Genomic DNA, 17,568 nt, shown 5'->3' on the forward strand with positions numbered 1-17,568 from the left:
ACACACAGCACACACACTGACTGACATGACACATACACACAGCACACACAATGACTGACATGACACATACACACAGCACACACACTGACTGACATGACACATATACACAGCACACACACTGACTGACATGACACATACACACAGCACACACACTGACTGACATGACACATATACACAGCACACACACTGACTGACATGACACATATACACAGCACACACACTGACTGACATGACACATATACACAGCACACACACTGACTGACATGACACATACACACAGCACACACTCTGACTGACATGACACATATACACAGCACAAACACTGACTGACATGACACATATACACAGCACAAACACTGACTGACATAACACATATAAACAGCACACACACTGACATGACACATATACACAGCACACACACTGACTGACATAACACATACACACAGCACACACACTGACTGACATGACACATATACACAGCACAAACACTGACTGACATAACACATATACACAGCACACACACTGACTGACATGACACATATATACAGCACAAACACTGACTGACATAACACATATACACAGCACACACACTGACTGACATGACACATATACACAGCACAAACACTGACTGACATAACACATATACACAGCACACACACTGACTGACATGACACATATACACAGCACAAACACTGACTGACATAACACATATACACAGCACACACACTGACATGACACATACACACAGCACACACACTGACTGACATGACACATATACACAGCACACACACTGACTGACATGATACATATACACAGCACACTCACTGACTGACATGATACATATACACAGCACACACACTGACATGATACATATACACAGCACACTCACTGACTGACATGATACATATACACAGCACACACACTGACTTACATGACACACACACACAGCACACACACTGACTGACATGACACACACACAGCACACACACTGACTGACATGATACATACACACAGCACACACACTGACTGACATAATACATACACACAGCACACACACTGACTGACATGACACATACACACAGCACACACACTGACTGACATGACACATACACACAGCACACACAATGACTGACATGACACATACACACAGCACACACACTGACTGACATGACACATATACACAGCACACACACTGACTGACAGGACACATATACACAGCACACACACTGACTGACATGACACATACACACAGCACACACTCTGACTGACATGACACATATACACAGCACAAACACTGACTGACATGACACATATACACAGCACAAACACTGACTGACATAACACATATAAACAGCACACACACTGACATGACACATATACACAGCACACACACTGACTGACATAACACATACACACAGCACACACACTGACTGACATGACACATATACACAGCACAAACACTGACTGACATAACACATATACACAGCACACACACTGACTGACATGACACATATATACAGCACAAACACTGACTGACATAACACATATACACAGCACACACACTGACTGACATGAAACATATACACAGCACAAACACTGACTGACATAACACATATACACAGCACACACACTGACTGACATGACACATATACACAGCACAAACACTGACTGACATAACACATATACACAGCACACACACTGACATGACACATACACACAGCACACACACTGACTGACATGACACATATACACAGCACACACACTGACTGACATGATACATATACACAGCACACTCACTGACTGACATGATACATATACACAGCACACACACTGACATGATACATATACACAGCACACTCACTGACTGACATGATACATATACACAGCACACACACTGACTTACATGACACACACAGCACACACACTGACTGACATGACACACACACAGCACACACACTGACTGACATGATACATACACACAGCACACACACTGACTGACATAATACATACACACAGCACACACACTGACTGACATGACACATACACACAGCACACACACTGACTGACATGACACATACACACAGCACACACACTGACTGACATGACACATACACACAGCACACACACTGACTGACATGACACATGTACACAGCACAAACACTGACTGACATAACACATATACACAGCACACACACTGACATGACACATACACAGCACACTCACTGACTGACATGATACATATACACAGCACACTCACTGACTGACATGATACATATACACAGCACACACACTGACTGACATGACACACACACAGCACACACACTGACTGACATGACACACACACACAGCACACACACTGACTGACATGATACATACACACAGCACACACACTGACTGACATGATACAAACACACAGCACACACACTGACTGACATGACACATACACACAGCACACACACTGACTGACATGACACATACACACAGCACACACAATGACTGACATGACACATACACACAGCACACACACTGACTGACATAATACATATACACAGCACACACACTGACTGACATGACACATATACACAGCACACACACACTGACTGACATGACACATATACACAGCACACACACTGACTGACATGACACATACACACAGCACACACTCTGACTGACATGACACATAGATCATAAATATGTAAATTATTCGTCCCAAGTAGAATAAAAAAGGAGAGGGAACAACTGTGCAAATGTTAGTAAGTATAAACAACTTACAGTATCTTCATATGCAGTAATCTGATACACGGGAGTTCAACCGCAAAACCTGAGACCAGGATAACACATCCACTGTGTTTTACATGCTCCACCAGACCTGCAAACATCCGTAGTTTAGACTCTTTGGGCAAATCCGGTGTGCTGGACAGCACACACACTGACTGACATGACACATATACACAGCACACACACTGACTGACATGTTACATATACACAGCACACACACTGACTGACATGACACATATACACAGCACAAACACTGACTGACATAAAACATATACACAGCACACACACTGACTGACATGACACATATACACAGCACAAACACTGACTGACATAACACATATACACAGCACACACACTGACTGACATGATACATATACACAGCACACACACTGACTGACATGATACATATACACAGCACACACACTGACTGACATGTTACATATACACAGCACACACACTGACTGACATGACACATATACACAGCACACACACTGACTGACATGACACATACACAGCACACACACTGACTGACATGACACATATACACAGCACACACACTGACTGACATGTTACATATACACAGCACACACACTGACTGACGTGACACATATACATAGCAGACACACTGACTGACATGACACATATACATAGCACACCCACTGACTGACATGATACATATACACAGCACACACACTGAATGACATGACACATATACACAGCACACACACTGACTGACATGACACATATACACAGCACACACACTGACTGACATGACACATACACACAGCACACACACTGACTGACATAACACATACACACAGCACACACACTGACTTACATGACACATATACACAGCACACACACTTACTGACATGACACATATACACAGCACACACACTGACTGACATGACACATACACACAGCACACACTCTGACTGACATGACACATATACACAGCACACACACTGACTGACATGATACATATACACAGCACAAACACTGACTGACATGATACATATACACAGCACAAACACTGACTGACATAACACATACACACAGCACACACACTGACTGACATCACACATATACACAGCACAAACACTGACTGACATAAAACATATACACAGCACACACACTGACTGACATGACACATATACACAGCACAAACACTGACTGACATAACACATATACACAGCACACACACTGACTGACATGACACATATACACAGCACAAACACTGACTGACATAACACATATACACAGCACACACACTGACTGACATGACACATGTACACAGCACAAACACTGACTGACATAACACATATACACAGCACACACACTGACATGACACATACACAGCACACTCACTGACTGACATGATACATATACACAGCACACTCACTGACTGACATGATACATATACACAGCACACACACTGACTGACATGATACATATACACAGCACACACACTGACATGATACATATACACAGCACACTCACTGACTGACATGATACATATACACAGCACACACAGTGACTGACATGATACATATACACAGCACAAACATTGACTAACATGATACATATACACAGCACACTCACTGACTGACATGATACATATACACAGCACACACACTGACTGACATGACACACACACAGCACACACACTGACTGACATGATACATACACACAGCACACACACTGACTGACATAATACATACACACAGCACACACACTGACTGACATGACACATACACACAGCACACACACTGACTGACATGACACATACACACAGCACACACACTGACTGACATAATACATACACACAGCACACACACTGACTGACATGACACATACACACAGCACACACAATGACTGACATGACACATACACACAGCACACACACTGACTGACATGACACATACACACAGCACACACACTGACTGACATAACACATACACACAGCACACACACTGACTGACATGACACATATACACAGCACACACACTGACTGACATGACACATATACACAGCACACACACTGACTGACATGACACATACACACAGCACACACTCTGACTGACATGACACATATACACAGCACAAACACTGACTGACATGACACATATACACAGCACAAACACTGACATGACACATATACACAGCACACACACTGACTGACATAACACATACACACAGCACACACACTGACTGACATGACACATATGCACAGCACAAACACTGACTGACATAACACATATACACAGCACACACACTGACTGACATGACACATATATACAGCACAAACACTGACTGACATAACACATATACACAGCACACACACTGACTGACATGACACATATACACAGCACAAACACTGACTGACATAACACATATACACAGCACACACACTGACTGACATGACACATATACACAGCACAAACACTGACTGACATAACACATATACACAGCACACACACTGACATGACACATACACACAGCACACACACTGACTGACATGACACATATACACAGCACACACACTGACTGACATGATACATATACACAGCACACTCACTGACTGACATGATACATATACACAGCACACTCACTGACTGACATGATACATATACACAGCACACACACTGACATGATACATATACACAGCACACACACTGACTGACATAACACATACACACAGCACACACACTGACTGACATGACACATATACACAGCACAAACACTGACTGACATAACACATATACACAGCACACACACTGACTGACATGACACATATATACAGCACAAACACTGACTGACATAACACATATACACAGCACACACACTGACTGACATGAAACATATACACAGCACAAACACTGACTGACATAACACATATACACAGCACACACACTGACTGACATGACACATATACACAGCACAAACACTGACTGACATAACACATATACACAGCACACACACTGACATGACACATACACACAGCACACACACTGACTGACATGACACATATACACAGCACACACACTGACTGACATGATACATATACACAGCACACTCACTGACTGACATGATACATATACACAGCACACACACTGACATGATACATATACACAGCACACTCACTGACTGACATGATACATATACACAGCACACACACTGACTTACATGACACACACAGCACACACACTGACTGACATGACACACACACAGCACACACACTGACTGACATGATACATACACACAGCACACACACTGACTGACATAATACATACACACAGCACACACACTGACTGACATGACACATACACACAGCACACACACTGACTGACATGACACATACACACAGCACACACAATGACTGACATGACACATACACACAGCACACACACTGACTGACATGACACATGTACACAGCACAAACACTGACTGACATAACACATATACACAGCACACACACTGACATGACACATACACAGCACACTCACTGACTGACATGATACATATACACAGCACACTCACTGACTGACATGATACATATACACAGCACACACACTGACTGACATGACACACACACAGCACACACACTGACTGACATGACACACACACACAGCACACACACTGACTGACATGATACATACACACAGCACACACACTGACTGACATGATACAAACACACAGCACACACACTGACTGACATGACACATACACACAGCACACACACTGACTGACATGACACATACACACAGCACACACAATGACTGACATGACACATACACACAGCACACACACTGACTGACATAATACATATACACAGCACACACACTGACTGACATGACACATATACACAGCACACACACACTGACTGACATGACACATATACACAGCACACACACTGACTGACATGACACATACACACAGCACACACTCTGACTGACATGACACATAGATCATAAATATGTAAATTATTCGTCCCAAGTAGAATAAAAAAGGAGAGGGAACAACTGTGCAAATGTTAGTAAGTATAAACAACTTACAGTATCTTCATATGCAGTAATCTGATACACGGGAGTTCAACCGCAAAACCTGAGACCAGGATAACACATCCACTGTGTTTTACATGCTCCACCAGACCTGCAAACATCCGTAGTTTAGACTCTTTGGGCAAATCCGGTGTGCTGGACAGCACACACACTGACTGACATGACACATATACACAGCACACACACTGACTGACATGTTACATATACACAGCACACACACTGACTGACATGACACATATACACAGCACAAACACTGACTGACATAAAACATATACACAGCACACACACTGACTGACATGACACATATACACAGCACAAACACTGACTGACATAACACATATACACAGCACACACACTGACTGACATGATACATATACACAGCACACACACTGACTGACATGTTACATATACACAGCACACACACTGACTGACATGACACATATACACAGCACACACACTGACTGACATGACACATACACAGCACACACACTGACTGACATGACACATATACACAGCACACACACTGACTGACATGTTACATATACACAGCACACACACTGACTGACGTGACACATATACATAGCAGACACACTGACTGACATGACACATATACATAGCACACCCACTGACTGACATGATACATATACACAGCACACACACTGAATGACATGACACATATACACAGCACACACACTGACTGACATGACACATATACACAGCACACACACTGACATGACACATACACACAGCACACACACTGACTGACATAACACATACACACAGCACACACACTGACTTACATGACACATATACACAGCACACACACTTACTGACATGACACATATACACAGCACACACACTGACTGACATGACACATACACACAGCACACACTCTGACTGACATGACACATATACACAGCACACACACTGACTGACATGATACATATACACAGCACAAACACTGACTGACATGATACATATACACAGCACAAACACTGACTGACATAACACATACACACAGCACACACACTGACTGACATCACACATATACACAGCACAAACACTGACTGACATAAAACATATACACAGCACACACACTGACTGACATGACACATATACACAGCACAAACACTGACTGACATAACACATATACACAGCACACACACTGACTGACATGACACATATACACAGCACAAACACTGACTGACATAACACATATACACAGCACACACACTGACTGACATGACACATATACACAGCACAAACACTGACTGACATAACACATATACACAGCACACACACTGACATGACACATACACAGCACACTCACTGACTGACATGATACATATACACAGCACACTCACTGACTGACATGATACATATACACAGCACACACACTGACTGACATGATACATATACACAGCACACACACTGACATGATACATATACACAGCACACTCACTGACTGACATGATACATATACACAGCACACACAGTGACTGACATGATACATATACACAGCACAAACATTGACTAACATGATACATATACACAGCACACTCACTGACTGACATGATACATATACACAGCACACACACTGACTGACATGACACACACACAGCACACACACTGACTGACATGATACATACACACAGCACACACACTGACTGACATAATACATACACACAGCACACACACTGACTGACATGACACATACACACAGCACACACAATGACTGACATGACACATACACACAGCACACACACTGACTGACATAATACATACACACAGCACACACACTGACTGACATGACACATACACACAGCACACACAATGACTGACATGACACATACACACAGCACACACACTGACTGACATGACACATACACACAGCACACACACTGACTGACATAACACATACACACAGCACACACACTGACTGACATGACACATATACACAGCACACACACTGACTGACATGACACATATACACAGCACACACACTGACTGACATGACACATACACACAGCACACACTCTGACTGACATGACACATATACACAGCACAAACACTGACTGACATGACACATATACACAGCACAAACACTGACATGACACATATACACAGCACACACACTGACTGACATAACACATACACACAGCACACACACTGACTGACATGACACATATGCACAGCACAAACACTGACTGACATAACACATATACACAGCACACACACTGACTGACATGACACATATATACAGCACAAACACTGACTGACATAACACATATACACAGCACACACACTGACTGACATGACACATATACACAGCACAAACACTGACTGACATAACACATATACACAGCACACACACTGACTGACATGACACATATACACAGCACAAACACTGACTGACATAACACATATACACAGCACACACACTGACATGACACATACACACAGCACACACACTGACTGACATGACACATATACACAGCACACACACTGACTGACATGATACATATACACAGCACACTCACTGACTGACATGATACATATACACAGCACACTCACTGACTGACATGATACATATACACAGCACACACACTGACATGATACATATACACAGCACACTCACTGACTGACATGATACATATACACAGCACACACACTGACTTATATGACACACACACAGCACACACACTGACTGACATGACACACACACAGCACACACACTGACTGACATGATACATACACACAGCACACACACTGACTGACATAATACATACACACAGCACACACACTGACTGACATGACACATACACACAGCACACACACTGACTGACATGACACATACACACAGCACACACAATGACTGACATGACACATACACACAGCACACACACTGACTGACATAATACATATACACAGCACACACACTGACTGACATGACACATACACACAGCACACACTCTGACTGACATGACACATAGATCATAAATATGTAAATTTTTCGTCCCAAGTAGAATAAAAAAGGAGAGGGAACAACTGTGCAAATGTTAGTAAGTATAAACAACTTACAGTATCTTAATATGCAGTAATCTGATACACGGGAGTTCAACCGCAAAACCTGAGACCAGGATAACACATCCACTGTGTTTTACATGCTCCACCAGACCTGCAAACATCCGTAGTTTAGACTCTTTGGGCAAATCCGGTGTGCTGGACAGCACACACACTGACTGACATGACACATATACACAGCACAAACACTGACTGACATAACACATATACACAGCACACACACTGACTGACATGACACATATACACAGCACAAACACTGACTGACATAACACATATACACAGCACACACACTGACTGACATGACACATATACACAGCACAAACACTGACTGACATGTTACATATACACAGCACACACACTGACTGACGTGACACATATACATAGCAGACACACTGACTGACATGACACATATACATAGCACACCCACTGACTGACATGATACATATACACAGCACACACACTGACTGACATACACAGCACACACTGACATGACACATATACACAGCACACACACTGACTGACATGACACATATACACAGCACACACACTGACTGACATGTTACATATACACAGCACACACACTGACTGACATGACACATATACACAGCACAAACACTGACTGACATAACACATATACACAGCACACACACTGACTGACATGACACATATACACAGCACAAACACTGACTGACATAACACATATACACAGCACACACACTGACTGACATGACACATATACACAGAACACACACTGACTGACATGTTACATATACACAGCACACACACTGACTGACGTGACACATATACATAGCAGACACACTGACTGACATGACACATATACATAGCACACCCACTGACTGACATGATACATATACACAGCACACACACTGACTGACATACACAGCACACACACTGACATGACACATATACACAGCACACACACTGACTGACATGACACATATACACAGCACACACACTGACTGACATGATACATATACACAGCACACACACTGACTGACATGACACATATACACAGCACAAACACTGACTGACATAACACATATACACAGCACACACACTGACTGACATGACACATATACACAGCACAAACACTGACTGACATAACACATATACACAGCACACACACTGACTGACATGACACATATACACAGCACACACACTGACTGACATGTTACATATACACAGCACACACACTGACTGACGTGACACATATACATAGCAGACACACTGACTGACATGACACATATACATAGCACACCCACTGACTGACATGATACATATACACAGCACACACACTGACTGACATACACAGCACACACACTGACATGACACATATACACAGCACACACACTGACTGACATAACACATACACACAGCACACACACTGACTGACATGACACATATACACAGCACAAACACTGACTGACATAACACATATACACAGCACACACACTGACAGACATGACACATATACACAGCACAAACACTGACTGACATGACACATATACACAGCACAAACACTGACTGACATAACACATACACACAGCACACACACTGACTGACATGACACATATACACAGCACAAACACTGACTGACATAACACATATACACAGCACACACACTGACAGACATGACACATATACACAGCACACACACTGACTGACATGACACATATACACAGCACAAACACTGACTGACATAACACATATACACAGCACACACACTGACTGACATGACACATATACACAGCACAAACACTGACTGACATGTTACATATACACAGCACACACACTGACTGACGTGACACATATACATAGCAGACACACTGACTGACATGACACATATACATAGCACACCCACTGACTGACATGATACATATACACAGCACACACACTGACTGACATACACAGCACACACTGACATGACACATATACACAGCACACACACTGACTGACATGACACATATACACAGCACACACACTGACTGACATGTTACATATACACAGCACACACACTGACTGACATGACACATATACACAGCACAAACACTGACTGACATAACACATATACACAGCACACACACTGACTGACATGACACATATACACAGCACAAACACTGACTGACATAACACATATACACAGCACACACACTGACTGACATGACACATATACACAGAACACACACTGACTGACATGTTACATATACACAGCACACACACTGACTGACGTGACACATATACATAGCAGACACACTGACTGACATGACACATATACATAGCACACCCACTGACTGACATGATACATATACACAGCACACACACTGACTGACATACACAGCACACACACTGACATGACACATATACACAGCACACACACTGACTGACATGACACATATACACAGCACACACACTGACTGACATGTTACATATACACAGCACACACACTGACTGACATGACACATATACACAGCACAAACACTGACTGACATAACACATATACACAGCACACACACTGACTGACATGACACATATACACAGCACAAACACTGACTGACATAACACATATACACAGCACACACACTGACTGACATGACACATATACACAGCACACACACTGACTGACATGTTACATATACACAGCACACACACTGACTGACGTGACACATATACATAGCAGACACACTGACTGACATGACACATATACATAGCACACCCACTGACTGACATGATACATATACACAGCACACACACTGACTGACATACACAGCACACACACTGACATGACACATATACACAGCACACACACTGACTGACATAACACATACACACAGCACACACACTGACTGACATGACACATATACACAGCACAAACACTGACTGACATAACACATATACACAGCACACACACTGACAGACATGACACATATACACAGCACAAACACTGACTGACATGACACATATACACAGCACAAACACTGACTGACATAACACATACACACAGCACACACACTGACTGACATGACACATATACACAGCACAAACACTGACTGACATAACACATATACACAGCACACACACTGACAGACATGACACATATACACAGCACACACACTGACTGACATAATACATATACACAGCACAAACACTGACTGACATAACACATATACACAGCACACACACTGACAGACATGACACATATACACAGCACAAACACTGACTGACATATCACATATACACAGCACACACACTGACTGACATGACACATATACACAGCACAAACACTGACTGACATAACACATATACACAGCACACACACTGACTGACATGACACATATACACAGCACAAACACTGACTGACATAACCCATATACACAGCACACACACTGACATGACACATACACAGCACACTCACTGACTGACATGATACATATACACAGCACACTCACTGACTGACATGATACATATACACAGCACACACACTGACATGATACATATACACAGCACACTCACTGACTGACATGATACATATACACAGCACACACACTGACTGACATGATACAAATACACAGCACAAACACTGACTGACATGATACATATACACAGCACACTCACTGACTGACATGATACATATACACAGCACACACACTGACTGACATGACACACACACAGCACACACACTGACTGACATGACACACACACAGCACACACACTGACTGACATGATACATACACACAGCACACACACTGACTGACATAATACATACACACAGCACACACACTGACTGACATGACACATACACACAGCACACACAATGACTGACATGACACATACACACAGCACACACACTGACTGACATGACACATATACACAGCACGCACACTGACTGACATGACACATATACACAGCACACACACTGACTGACATGACACATATACACAGCACACACACTGACTGACATGACACATACACACAGCACACACTCTGACTGACATGACACATATACACAGCACAAACACTGACTGACATGACACATATACACAGCACAAACACTGACTGACATAACACATATAAACAGCACACACACTGACATGACACATATACATAGCACACACACTGACTGACATAACACATACACACAGCACACACACTGACTGACATGACACATATACACAGCACAAACACTGACTGACTTAACACATATACACAGCACACACACTGACTGACATGACACATATACACAGCACACACACTGACTGACATAACACATATACACAGCACACACACTGACTGACATGACACATATACACAGCACAAACACTGACTGACATAACACATATACACAGCACACACACTGACTGACATGACACATATACACAGCACAAACACTGACTGACATAACACATATACACAGCACACACACTGACATGACACATACACACAGCACACACACTGACTGACATGACACATATACACAGCACACACACTGACTGACATGATACATATACACAGCACACTCACTGATTGACATGATACATATACACAGCACACACACTGACATGATACATATACACAGCACACTCACTGACTGACATGATACATATACACAGCACACACATTGACTTACATGACACACACACAGCACACACACTGACTGACATGACACACACACAGCACACACACTGACTGACATGATACATACACACAGCACACACACTGACTGACATAATACATACACACAGCACACACACTGACTGACATGACACATACACACAGCACACACACTGACTGACATGACACATACACACAGCACACACAATGACTGACATGACACATACACACAGCACACACACTGACTGACATAATACATATACACAGCACACACACTGACTGACATGACACATATACACAGCACACACACTGACTGACATGACACATATACACAGCACACACACTGACTGACATGACACATACACACAGCACACACTCTGACTGACATGACACATAGATCATAAATATGTAAATTATTCGTCCCAAGTAGAATAAAAAAGGAGAGGGAACAACTGTGCAAATGTTAGTAAGTATAAACAACTTACAGTATCTTAATATGCAGTAATCTGATACATGGGAGTTCAACCGCAAAACCTGAGACCAGGATAACACATCCACTGTGTTTTACATGCTCCACCAGACCTGCAAACATCCGTAGTTTAGACTCTTTGGGCAAATCCGGTGTGCTGGACAGCACACACACTGACTGACATGTTACATATACACAGCACAAACACTGACTGACATAACACATATACACAGCACACACACTGACTGACATGACACATATACACAGCACAAACACTGACTGACATAACACATATACACAGCACACACACTGACTGACATGACATAATTAATTAAATGCCCTATCCTCCTGGCTTGCTGGAAAACCTTAATAACTGGAGCCATAAAACTGGCTCAACACATAACTATGTACAAATAATAACTGGAGCCATAGAACTGACTCAACAACTTAACTATGTACAACTATCACTCTTAAATAACTTTGTATAAAACTGTAATACTTAAATAACCACGCAGACACAGATATATGGGAAAAGACCCGAAGGTCGCATTTATTGTAGAACGTGAGAACCGGCTGGACTCAACGGGGCCAGCTAAAACATGTGGCGGCAATCTAGCTAGGAGTAGGGACCCCCTGCTAGGAGAAATGGACCGCGCCCGTGAATGCCCACACAAGCGGAGCTCAGCTGCCGCAGAAGCTTAGGGAGTTCTCGGCATCTTAGAATGGGAGGGACCCCAGGCGCGCGCCTGCAGAGATCACCCTCCCCTGGGCAGCCGTCACTCTACCTCTGATGGCAAACCGGGGCGCGGACCAACCGCCTAACCAGGGTGTAAAGTAACGATCTCCGAACCAGTAGGACCAGGTGTGACTAGACGCATCTCCATGCCACTACCTGGGGAGTCATAAACTACCGTCCTTGGACTTAAGGAAACAAGCCGCGTAGCTCTCATCCAGCCTCGGACACCTAGCTGAAACACCCTGGTGATGTAGCAGCCTAAAGATTGCCGTGTGAACAAGTGCAGGGAGGGAGGGAGGGACGCTGTGAAGACGAGCTGGAAAAGAGGGTTTGGGCCTTGGGAGCTGACTACTTAAAGGTAAGCTAAACCCCACCCTCACTAATGCAACATTGTTGCAACCTTCACAGCAGCACACTCCTAAGGGCCTTAATTATTATGGTCGTTCTGGGCTATGCTGCCCTCCACTGTCTTAATTAATTAAATGCCCTATCCTCCTGGCTTGCTGGAAAACCTTAATAACTGGAGCCATAAAACTGGCTCAACACATAACTATGTACAAATAATAACTGGAGCCATAGAACTGACTCAACAACTTAACTATGTACAACTATCACTCTTAAATAACTTTGTATAAAACTGTAATACTTAAATAACCATGCAGACACAGATATATGGGAAAAGACCCGAAGGTCGCATTTATTGTAGAACGTGAGAACCGGCTGGACTCAACGGGGCCAGCTAAAACATGTGGCGGCAATCTAGCTAGGAGTAGGGACCCCCTGCTAGGAGAAATGGACCGCGCCCGTGAATGCCCACACAAGCGGAGCTCAGCTGCCGCAGAAGCTTAGGGAGTTCTCGGCATCTTAGAATGGGAGGGACCCCAGGCGCGCGCCTGCAGAGATCACCCTCCCCTGGGCAGCCGTCACTCTACCTCTGATGGCAAACCGGGGCGCGGACCAACCGCCACAAGAGATAGCCCAACAGGCTCACCTCTTGCCGCCACACCTATAGATGATTAAGTATAGCACGCCTCAAATTACAGAGGAACAGGTCAATGCCCCTCTCAGAGAGGTGCACCCCGTCCCTTCTGTAGAGGCACCTCTCAGCCGTTGATATGTTCCCATGTTCCACAACAAACCCACCTGACTGCCTTAAGAAAATCCTCACTTCTCTGTTAATTTTCTTGCGGACCTGAAAAGCCGCGCGATGAGACTGCATATGGCGCCATTCTATTCTGGGGATGATGTTAGACCACCCTATCCTGACTTGGGGAATCCATGCCTGAATCGTGCGCAGATCCGACCGAATAACTGCACTGAGCTGTTTGCATGGTAGGAGCCCCATATCATTTCCACCTGCGTGAATGATAAGTACATGGGGTTTCTCCCACCTGCGCAAAGCCCCCTGCAGCAACTCAGGCAGAGCCTGCCACGTAAGCCCCCTGCGCCCTAACCACCTAACAGTGACTCGGGAAGAGGGGAACCCCAGCTGACGCCCATCAGGTCTCGCGATCGCTCGAAGCTCCGCCCAGTGGATGTACGAATGCCCCGTAATCCATACTCTCAGTGGACCGCTCCTTGGTCCTAAGAAAAGAAACAGAGGTTATCCCTTGCATCTGCAAAACATAATCATTTCTAAACAGTCAAAGGCCTAACGTATAAAAGATACCTTTGCGACCTCCATCTCCCCAGAGCTCTAATATGGTCAGCCGACCATCCTAAACTAGCGGCAGTGGTGGCCGCGCCCACCCTAAAGGAATGGGGAGCAATCACCCTGGGATCAAGACCTGCCTTTGATGCTGCCCAGGCCA

This window comes from Bombina bombina, chromosome 3 (assembly GCF_027579735.1).
Source record: "Bombina bombina isolate aBomBom1 chromosome 3, aBomBom1.pri, whole genome shotgun sequence".
Taxonomy (NCBI): Eukaryota; Metazoa; Chordata; class Amphibia; order Anura; family Bombinatoridae; genus Bombina; species Bombina bombina.